Source organism: Magnolia sinica, chromosome 10, assembly GCF_029962835.1.
Source record: "Magnolia sinica isolate HGM2019 chromosome 10, MsV1, whole genome shotgun sequence".
Lineage (NCBI taxonomy): Eukaryota > Viridiplantae > Streptophyta > Magnoliopsida > Magnoliales > Magnoliaceae > Magnolia > Magnolia sinica.
Genome location: NC_080582.1, coordinates 24,250,041 through 24,262,291, shown reverse-complemented (window position 1 = coordinate 24,262,291; position 12,251 = coordinate 24,250,041).

The window sequence follows — 12,251 nt, the reverse complement described above, 5'->3', positions numbered from 1 at the left end:
CTTTGTTGCTTTGCCCCACTTTATGACTTACTTGGTGGATGATGAGAGACAAAAGGCTCGCCGTTTTGTGAGCAACTTGCATCTCGCTCTCAAGATAGAGTAGTTAGGAATATTCTCACTACTTTTGTTGAGGTCGTACAAAGGGCCATAGTGTATGAGGATGATTGGGCTACTTATCAGAGATCCCAATATCAGGGGGAGATTGGAAGAAGACGACACATTCCGGTAGCTCCCACCAGCAGCAGCACTGTCAGCGTAGAGACCGTTCAGGGTTTCGACAGCCTGCAGCCCAGCCAGCGACTTCTTCTTTGCAACCAACTTCATCTTCTTCTGGGCCATTCATTAGAGTTTGTTTCGATTGTGGGCAGACGGGACATCGTAGGCACGAGTGTCCCCATCCACAGCAGCAGCAGCAGAGGCCACCACAGCAGCAGCAGCAGAGGCCACCACAGCATCAGTAGCAGCAGCGACCTCAGCATCAGCCTCCTAGGCCTACTCCACAGCAGCAGAGGCAACAGGGTAGGCCACCGCAACGACCACAGCAGAGGGGATAGGCACCTCCCCCATGGGCCCAGGGCAGGTTTTATGCCACCTAGCAGGTTGTGGACCCTCAGTTGCCAGGATTGCTTCCTTTGCCCGCCTAGGGTAGATTCTATGCCATGTAGTAAGAGTCGATTCAGGACCCTCAGTCATCATCGGGAGAAGTAGTCGAGGGTATTCTTCTTGTCTCTGCTTCTATTGCCCATATATTGTTTGATTTCGGAGCTTCCCATTCGTTCGTGGTCAAGGAGTTCTGCTGATCGACCAGTCTTCCGTCGGAGTCCGCTCGTAAGGCCCTATCAATTTCAACTCCCTTAGGGAAGTCTGCAGTTTTGAGCCATCTCTGTTCATCTTGTCCTGTCTTGGTTGGAGAGGTGTTCCTGCCCGCAGATTTGTTCATGTTGTCGATAGCCGAGTATGATGTTATCTTGGGTATGGATTGGCTTGCCGAGTACCATGCTGTGTTGGATTGTTCCACCTAGACGGTCACGTTCTGCATACTCGGCTTGCCTATGTGTTAGTTCGTTGCCAAGCCCAGAGGAGAGCCGCTATTTAGCTTGTTGGCCTGTGTTGTTGAGGAGTCAGTGGCTGGGTGTTTCGAGCAGTTGCTGATAGTTTGTGAGTTCCCGGATGTGTTTCAAGAGATTTTAGGATTGTCGCCGGGCCGACAAATAAAGTTTCAGATAGATCTGGTGCCCGGTACCGCGCCTATCTCGAAGGCCTCGTATCAGATGATACTAATGGAGTTGTGGGAGTTGCAGGGAAAATTGGATGAGTTACGAGAGTTGCGTTTCATTCGTCCTAGCTGTTCGCCGTGGGGAGCCCCGGTATTGTTCGTGAAGAAGAAGGATGACTTGTTGAGGCTCTACATGAATTACCGCGAGCTCAATAAAGTCACTATCAAGAATAAATACCTGCTCTCGAGGATTGATGATTTATTCGACCAGCTGTAGGGTGCTCAGTTCTTTTCCAAGATTGACTTGCGCTCTAGTTATCATCGGATTTGAGTTCGAAAGGAGGACATTCCGAAGACAGCTTTCCGGACTCGCTACGGTCATTTTGAGTTTCTAGTCATGTCTTTTTGGCTGACCAATACACCCGCCGCCTTCATACAGTTAATGAACGAGGTCTTCCGGCCCTACCTCGACCAGTTTGTCATAGTCTTCATCGATGATATTCTATTGTATTCGAGGACCCGGGAGGACCATGGTTGCATTTGCAGATAGTGTTAGAGACCCTCCGTGCCCACCAGCTATATGCGAAGCTGGAGAAGTGCGAGTTCTAGTAGGATGAGGTGAGATTCCTCGGTCATGTGGTGACAAGGGATGGTGTCGTTGTGGACCCCTCGAAGGTTGATGTAGTGCGTCAATGGGGCTAGCTCACAAATGCGTCCGAGATCCATAGTTTCCTTGGTCTAGTGGGATATTATCGTTGTTTCATCAAGAGTTTCTCCCGCATTGCAGCACTGTTGACCAAGCTGACTCGGAAGGGCGCCAAGTTTGTGTGGAGTGACACTTGCAAGCAGGCTTTCTTGGAGCTTAAGGATCGCCTCACGTCTGATCCTGTCCTCACTCTTCCTGCTGGGAGTGATTGTTTTGTTGTTTTCACCGATGCTAGTAGAGTTTGTTTGGGTGTTATTCTGATGCAGCACGGGAGACTAGTGGCATATGCCTCGTGCCAGCTCAAGGTCCATGAGTTGAACTACCACACATATGATCTGGAGTTAGCAGCAGTTGTCTTTGCACTGAAGGTGTGGAGGCATTATCTCTATGGGGTGAGGTTCGAGCTCTTCTCAGACCATAAGAGCTTAAAGTATTTATTTTCGTAGTCGGAGCTGAATATGCGACAGAGGCGATGGATGAAGCTCTTGAAGGATTATGATTTCGACCTTTAGTACCACCTGGGTAAGGCAAATGTGGTGGCGAATGGGCTCAGCCATCAGCCACGAGGCCTGGTGATGAGATAATGGTTTGTGAATGGAAGATGCTCAAGGATGTATTGGAGTTTGACTTTGAGTTTGATCTACAGTCCTCTATTGTTCAGCTTTCGACCTTGTCGATTCAACCCTCTCTTGTCGCAAGGGTGATCAAGGCTCAGCAGACAGACGAGTCGTTACAGGGATACCGAGTAGAGGCAGCATCCGTACAACAGTCTGATTGGCAGATTGGTTCTGATGGTGGACTTCGCTACAGAGCCCGATTGTGAGTTCCGGACGTGCCAGAGTTACGCAGAGATCTGATGACCGAGACACACCGATTGAGACTTACGATCCACCTGGTCTCCATGAAGATGTATTGTGATATGAGGAGGCAGTATTTTTGGCCAGGGATGAAGCGCCAAATTGCTAGTTTTGTGGCCAAGTGTAACACTTGTCAGCATGTTAAGGCCGACCACCAGGGGCCCCCTGGTCCTTTGCAGCCATTGAGTGTTCCACCGTGGAAGTGGGAGCACGTGTTGACTGATTTCATCATGGGTTTGCCGAAGACTCAATTCAGACACGACACCATCTACGTTATCGTCGATCGTCTAACAAAGTTGGCACATTTTATTCTGATGCATGTGACTTGGGCATTGGACCGGCTTGCGAAGGTATTTATTGAGGAGTTAGTGAGATTGCACGGCATTTCAGTTTCGATTGTTTTTTACTAAGACCCTAGATTTATGTCTCATTTTTGTAGGAGCTTTCAGCAGGTGATGGGGACCACTTTGCAGCTCAGCACCGCTTATCATTCACAAATGGATGGGCAAACCGAAAGGGTCAACCAGATCCTAGAGGATATACTTAAAGCTTGTGTGATCAACTTCACGGGTAGCTGGGATAAGCCTTTGCTCTTGGCCGAGTTCACGTACAATAACAGTTATCAGGTGACCATTGGCATAGCTCCTTTTAAGGCACTATATGACAGACCATGCAGATCTCCTAGTTGTTGGATCAAGGTTGGAGAGCATCGTCTCCTAGGTCCTGAGCTTGTGCAGCAGACGTCAGAGATTATTGATATTATCAGGCAGAGGATGCGCACAGCTTAGAGCCAGCGAAAGAGTTTTGCTCATCGTCGGCGTCGACCCCTTGAGTTTGCAGTTGGGGACATGGTGTATCTCAAGGTCTCTCCCATGAAGGGCATGGTATGGTTTGGAGTGAAGGGCAAACTTGCCTCGAGATTCATTGGACCTTTCGAGATCACTGGGCGCGTAGGCGTCGTGGCTTATAGGCTCGCCTTACCTTCTGAGATGTCCAGTATCCGCGACGTGTTCCATATATTGAAGTTGCGTAAGTGTGGGTCAAACATTATTCTGGTGATTGATTGACAACCCCTTGAGGTCTGTGAGGATGCTTCTTACATTGAGCAGCTGATTTGCATTCTTGATTGGAAGGAGCAGGTTCTCCGGACTAAGGTTATTCCCCTAGTGAAGGTTCAGTAGGGTCATCATTCGAAGGCAGAGGTGTCTTGGGAGTGCGAAGCAGAGATTTGAGAGCGTTATCCCAATCTGTTTGTTGATTGATTGCTTGTGTTGCATTATGTATTGCCTTCTCTTATGTTGCTAATTGATATTTATGTGATGATATGTTTTTGAATTGCATTTTTCTTGGGTATGGAAAATTTCGAGGATGAAATTTCTTTGTAGGTGGGGAGAGATCTAAGACCCTATTCTGAGCATCCATTTTATTCTGTTAGGTCCCACGGTCCTACCGGTCAAATTTCTGCGACCCGCAACCTGTAGATTTCGTTTGTTGTCATCCTTAAATCCCGTCATGCTAACATGACCCGGATCGACCCGAAACCTATACCGTTGCAATCGCATCGACACCGCAGTTCCAAAGCCGCGTCTCATGCATCCATCCAATGTGTACATCATTAGATGTAGCCCGCACCATTTTGGGCCATTGATCATGCATGTGGCACCCACTTAGACCCTTGCATGTTTTTCATGTGGGCCCCACCCTAGTGCACCTTTTTCTATGCAAGCTACCCTCCATAATGACCTAGCCTAGCTATGATTGTTTTTCTTTTCTAGAAAATAATCATGAGATATTCTCTCCATCCTATGCATTCCTCTTCCCAAGCTAGCTCTTTCTTCCAAACTCATCATTACTCTTCTATAACCCTCCTCTCTCCTCTCTTCTCTCTCATTTCCCTCTCCTTCCTTTCCTTGCTAGGTGGGACATCCACCATTTCTTCCTTATTCCAGAAACTTCTCCCCCTTCTCTCTCCCAATCCATCCATCTAAACCCTATCTCCACCACTAGAACCCTTCCATTGGAGCTTTAGAGCTTGTGGCTTGAAGTTGGAGGAAGATCTTGAAGGTGGGTGATGCATTGAAGCTCTTTCTTTCCTTCTTCTTCTTGCATGTTCTTCTCTTCATATTTGGGAGTATGTAGGACCCACCAATTAATGGTGGCGGTCCTACATAGCTCCATGATGTGAGGCTAAAGACCCACATGACGCATGCACGTTTCCATGGTGGATCATTCTCCATGAACCCACCATGATAGATTTCTTTGATTTAATGGTTGTTTAGTCATCTAAACCATGGCATGCATGGTGGGGATAACATCCCTACCTCAGCAAATTCCTTGGATTGTAAGATCTCAAGCATGCATGTAAGATGTAAGGTGTGGATTATGTTGGTGGAGGATTCATAGTATCAGAATCCTCCCCTATGGCCATTGATCTCTCTCTCTCTCTCTCTCTCTCTCTCTCTCTCTATCTTCTTCCTTCTTTTTGCTACTGATGATGGTGACCCACTGATGTGACCAAAAACATCCCAGACCATCCAGATTTTTGGGGACGTCCAGGCCCACCCTGTCTTGCATGGGTTGGATGGCCCCTAAGGTTTGATTTTCTTAGAGATTTTTGGGAGGGAGTGTGTCTAGAATTTTGGTGGTCCATCTAGGTGGGCCCCACTTGTATTATCATAGCATTAATCCCTTTAAATATTTTTCTATGGGCTGAAATTTCAAGCCCATTTGATGCATGGTTTTCGGTATTGTTTTAGGTCTGTTTACAAGGCTTTTCTCCCTGATTTCTTTTGGAATTATTTGAGGTGTAGACCCGACCTTGATGTAGGATGGAGCCCATACCCTCTACCCCTGTATTGAGACACATGGAGTGGGCCTAAGAGGGCTGGACGGTCCAGAATTTTCTGGACTGTCCAGTAATCCTGCATGTTGGAAATGGGCTTGTATTGGCCAAGTTTTTAGGAAGGTAGGCCACCCTAGTGGACCTCACTTGCTGTCCACATATGAGTGCATGAAATCCACCCATTTCCCCTTTAATTTGGCAGGCTTGGACCCACCCCATTAGGTGCCAAAGTTGGGGACAGCAGCATTTTTACAGCAGCAGATTTTTTTGATATGCCTTGTTGTCCATTTTTGTATAAATTATTTGGGCTTGTGTACGACTCCTAAATTCATCTCCATTATGGCCCACTATGCTGGGACCCCTTCTATGTGATCAAGGGCATCTAGGGCCACCACATTTCTTTGGGAACATGGTTGGACGTCCTAGGTGTTTCCACCATTATGCTGGGCTATTTGGGCTGAAATATAGATGTAGCTGAGCCCTTGATTGCCCATCTAATTAACTAGTTTTTGGGCTGATGTTGTAGGATCCATTTGGCTCAACTTGGATATGATCTTCGCCTATGTTTTTGGGCTTATGGGCTGCCCACTAAGTCCAACATAATGCATGGATTTGGTGGCATTATTTTTAGGCCATAATCTCTCTTATAGGCCCATGTTGTTGCATGTTGGCCACGAATTGCCCTTTGGACCCATGATTATGTATGTAGGCCTTGGACCGTGTTATTAAGGTCCGCCATGTGATGCAATTGTATGTATAGCTACCCATTTTATCTTTGTGGTTGTACTCGGACCATGGGCCTTGTATTGGCTAGATTTCCTTATGGGATGCCTTCTTGGGACAAATGGTGGTTAAACATCCACATTTCTGTACCCCTAGGCCCTCTTGTTAGGCACACTATTATCTATGGGTGGTTAAATGTCTACCATAGACCCTTGCTAGGCCCATTCACATCATTTAGGCCCATGGCGTTGTCTATCTAGTCTCGTGGGCTACCCCAGGCTTTTGGGTCCCCACTAGAGGTTGTGTTCCTTCTCTCCATGGAAACTGTCTAAGTACCTAGACCCTACTTGGTTAGGAGGAGAGTACAACATCACCGCATGGCATACTTGGTTACTTCATGACCCATTCCCATGTGCATCATATATTTGCTTGGTTGAGATGGTTGATTGGTCATGATATTATGCCATTGGGCAGGCTGTCATGGGACTCCCAGGGTGATGTAGTTGTCCCATACCTGGCGTACTGGATGCGCAAGATTGGATGTATGATTGATTGGTGCAATTCATGCATCTGGCATTGCATAGCACGTTGATATTCGCCCTTGCTTCATCATGGCTGTAACCTCTACAGGTATATCATGGATGGCCAAATTTGGACACTGAAAATATTTGTTTGAGCACTTAGGGCACGTAGGATGTCCTTGGGTGAAAGTCCCAGAACCTTTATAGTACCAGGAGATGCTCCAATGCCGGGATCGAGTGGAAAACATGAGTGTCGGTGCCTTTACCATTAGGCGCGTCTCCCGCTGTATCGTGGTCGGTTAGGAGGGGGTGTGGCCTTACCTGCCTAAGTGAGGGGGTAACAGTTAGGCTGAGTTTGACCAGCTCATAAATGGGTCCGCTACTATTGAGCCTTGTTAGTGATTGGCTGTCCACAGGCGGGTAGTGAGGTCTCTTATGCTCGCTGGGCTATGCAGCTAGGAGAGCGGCAGTCAGCAGGTAGTGTATTTGACCCCAATGATTTTTTAAAGAGGAACTGTACTGATTTGTGGACTTGATATGAGGATGAGCATGACTGCATTGCATATTGCATATGGCACTTGGCTGTAGAGCCCTGCATTGCATAGCATTTATTGGCAGATGGTATTCCTGCCTTGCATTGCTTAGCCTTGTGACGGCTAGTGGTATTCATGGTCTTACTGCATCTTTTCACATATTCTAATATTGTCGTCATGCCTCCTGTCCTGCACACACTTATACCGCCCTCTAAGCTTTCTATAAGCTTATGCACGATTGATGCGTGCAGGTGATCCTAGGCCAAAGAGCGGAGCAAGAGCTGGAGCGTGCCGCTGATCCTTTTAGAGTTTCCTTTATATATACTTTGTATTTCCCTTTGAGCCTTGTATCTTGTAAAAGCTTAAATTCTTAGTTGATTTTGTAATGCTGTTCCTGTTGTTATTTATCTGTGATTATGATGTTATGATCTTGGGTATGCTCTTTATGGATCAGATTTATGTTATGAAAATCCTCCTTGTAAGATCCCAGGATCGAAACCTGATGAATGGGTGCTAAGAACCGAGAATGGGGTACTCTGGCGGCTATTAGCATCGGAATCGGCAATTGAGATTCTTGTGAGCCCAGTCACCGAGTCTGGGGCGTGACCGAAACTCAAGTCCTCTCAAAGCTATCTGTGTGGTAATTTTTATTTTATATTAACTTATTCAATTCTCTTTCTTAAGTTAGTTTTAAATGTAATTAGAGAGTAATCTATACTTTACTTAAGAAATAGATAATTTAATTTGCAGTAGTTAGGGTTTATATTCCTTGAGATATATTAGATCCCTAGATTCTTTTTGGTTGAGCATATTTTGCTTCATCGACATTCATGAAAGAAGATCGCTGCATTAATCAAAGCCTCGACTTCATCGAATATTTTTAAATTGACACTCTGTCTTCTGAAGATATGTATTGTGACTATCTTATTATTTCATTTGGATTTTTTTTTAAAGATATCCTAGAAATCTTATTGGGTTGATTAGTGGTTAGCTCGTGAAAATCACTAAGGGGGTTTTGTTGTGGCAAGCCTATGAAAATCACAAGTACTTTAAGAGGTTGTTAAGGTGAACTTAGGAAAACCTTGATATAGTGGAAAGCCAAAATTACAATGGTAGTAATTCTGGGAGCGGAGTAGGTGTGTGTTGAACACCAAACCACTATAACTCTATGTATTTGTAGTGATTAATTTATTTTATTCTCTGGTATCTTTATTTTGAAATATTGATTTCAAGGATGTCATGAAATAAAGTTATCTGCGTAAAGTTATAGATGAAGGCTATCCTACGAATTAGTTGTAATCAAGGTTTCAATACTTTATGTGATTAAGAATATTATTTCTGTAAATTTATATAAGGAATTAGTATTGTCCTATTCACCCTCTTATAGGACATTTGTAGCTCATCTTTCAAGTGGTATCAGAGCGAGGTTGTTCCTTTTGGAATTTACCTCCTAAAGCTAGATCCAGATTTATAAGATGTCAAATTGCAAAAGCTTATTCATATCTAGGCTAGCTTCCTTTGATGGCTCAAACTAATCTTACTGGAAAGTCATGATGAGGATCTTCTCAAATCCATTGATGAAAGTGTGTGGCAAGCTAATGTAACTCAATGGATCCCTCCTATGATGGAAGTAGTAGCTGAGAATAGAATCACATCCATGAAAGAAATTACTTATAGGTTTTGGACGACTACTCAAAAAAGTGAAAGTAGTGTAAATGTTAAAGCCTTGAATGCTATAACTTATGCTCTATCACTAGATGAATTTAAAAGAATCATTTCGTGTGAGGTGGCAAAACAAGCATGGGATATACTTAAAGTGACACATGAAAGAACCAACATTGTAAAAAAGTCTAAGATCCAAATACTCACAACCAAATTTGAGGAAAATCATATGGAAGAAAATGAGTCATATATAGACTTCTATATGAAATTAAATAACATAGTTAATTCTATGTAGGTCTTAGTGAAAGCATCTCTAAAAGTAAGGCTTGTGCAAAAATACCGCAATTACTTCTTGATAGGTTTAATTCTAAAGTTACTGTTATATTGGAACTGAGGGATACCGATACTATGAAGGTTGAGGAGTTGGTTAGATCCCTTCAAACCTACGAGTTGAATTTCAAAGCTCCTAAGATCAAGTCCACTGCCCTCAAATCCTCTAAATCTAAATTAAAGGTTTTAAATGTAAATTCAGATGATGACGAAAGTGAGGACGATATGACTATGTTGACAAAGATAATATATAAAACATTTTTTTTTAAAAAAGAAAAGAAATCATTTAAAAAAAAAAAAAACCTTTTGATAAAAGAAAAGGAAATTCAATCTATTGAAAATCTAAATCTAAAGACACCATGCTTTAACTGTTTGGAATTTAGGCATCTGGCTTCAAAATGTCCTAAGAATGATAAATCGAGAAGAAAAACGTATAATGACTACTTGGGATGAATCATCAGAATCTGAAACTAATTCAGAAACTAACGAATTAGAACATGAAACTAAAAAAGAACATGTCTCTATGACTCTAGCCAGAATCACTTCTTTAAAAAATTGCGATACATCTTATTATGAAACTCTTGGAAGTGACTTTGAAAATGAAGATGACCTTCAAGAAGCATATGATGCCCTGTCTAGAAAAAGTGGCAAGTTTGTGGCTAAATTGAAAATTCAAAAGGAAAAATGTGTAGAATTACAATTATAACTTGAAAAAGTTGTTTTGAAAAAATATTGTTTTTCTAATTCTTTTGAAAAATCAAAATTAGATTTAAGTCTAAAAATTTTTGAATTGCAAAATCTTAGATCTGAAAATGAGAAATTGAAAATAGAAGTTTCTTCACTTCAGAGTTCAAAGGATAGTTGAAAATATACCCAAGGAGACCAGAAACTTGAAAAACTGCTAACTTCATCTCGCCGAAGTAGTGACAAATCTGGACTTGTATATATCAAAAATAACAATGTGAAATCTAAGAATTTTGCTCTTACTTTTGTAAAAGGAGAATCTTCAAAATCTAAAAAAGAAAACTCTAAATGAGTTAAACTGTAAAAAGAATGACTTCAAAAATACAAAACCATTTCAAGAAGCCTTTAATGTAAAAACATATGCCAACAACCACAAATATCAAAGGAGAGATAATAGAAATCCTCCTCTTACTGATAAAATTGTGGATTTCTCAAAGAGTTATTGAAATCCAACTCTGGTGAGAAAGGAGTAAACAAAAATCAGAGAAATCCTAATTCCCCAAAACATCGAAAGGTAAGAGTTAGGACCGTTATGAAATGAGTTCCAAAGGTTAAGTGTATTGTTATCCACACAATTTTCAAAGCAAGTAAGCATTTAAGATGGTATCTAGATAGTAGATGTTCTAGACATATGACAGGTGATAAAGTCATTCTTTCAAACATCAACTAAATCAATGGTGGATCAGTTACATTTGGAAATGGTAGAAACTGCAAGATCATCGGCAAAGGTAATGTACAACTTTCCAACTTACCTATCTTTAAAAATGTATTATATATTGAAGGTTTGAAACATAATCTCCTGAGCATATCTCAAATTTGTGATGACAATCATAGTGTGAAATTTTCTGATCATGGATGTGAGATAATAAATAATAAAGGACACGTAATATTAAATGGTCGCCGAACTTTTGAAAAATTCTATATCATTGATGACTCTTGCTCAACAAATCATTCATATTACATGTTCCAAACAGACGAGACTAAATTATGGCACCAATGTCTTAAACATATAAACTATACAGATCTATATAAATTAAGCAAAAGAGATCACTTACGTGGTTTATCCAAACTGAAAAAGAAAGCAAACAAAGTATGTGGTGCTTGTCAGGTAGGCGAGCAAATTAGGAGTAGTCACAAAAAGTGAACTCCTTGGTCACAATAAGACATCTTGAACGTTTCCAAATGGATTTAGTTGGACCTATTAGAATGGAGAGTAAAGGTGGAAAGAAATACTTCCTAGTCGTAGTTGATGACTACACTAGATATTATTGGGTAGCTTTCTTAAGAGAACGAAGTCAAAAAGCTTATTAAATGCATCCAGACTGATAAAGAATTGTCAGTAATCAGAATAAGAAGTGATCATGGAACTGAGTTTGAAAATAGAAAAATTGAGAAATACTGCAATGATCATGGCATATTACATGGGTTCTCAGCTCCAAAAATACCTCAGGAAAATGGAGTTGCTAAAAGAAAAAATAGAGTTCTACAGGAAATGACTAGCGTAATGCTATATAGTATGAAGTTGCCTAAATATTTATGGATTGAAGCAGTGAATATTGCATATTATATAATTAATCGTGATTACATAAGAGCAGCAAAAAAAAACAAAATAGCTTATGAATTATGGTTTAAGAAAAAGCCTAATGTTAAATATTTTCATACTTTCGAAAGCAAATGCTATATTTTATATGACCGAGAAAATTTGGATAAGTTTGATGTAAAAAGAGATGAGGAAATTTTCTTAGGATATGCTTTAAACAGTCGAGTATATCGTGTTTTAAATAAAAGAAATGGGGTAATTCAAAAATTAATAAATGTTGTAATTTATGATCAACCGATCATTCCCAGACTTGATCAAGATGATGGTGATAATGATATCATTTTGGTTAATCAATCTAAACTATCTTTAAAATCAGATATTACTGAGTTAAGGTTGGTAAAAGACTATCCGACTGATTAAATACTTGGTAACCCTCATACTAGTGTTCAAACCAAAAGACCACTAGAAAATATTTGCAATCATGTTTACTTCACTTCCCAGATAGAACCGACTAATGTAAATGAGGCACTAACTGAAGAAAGTTGGATCTTGGCTATGCAAGATGAACTAAATCAAT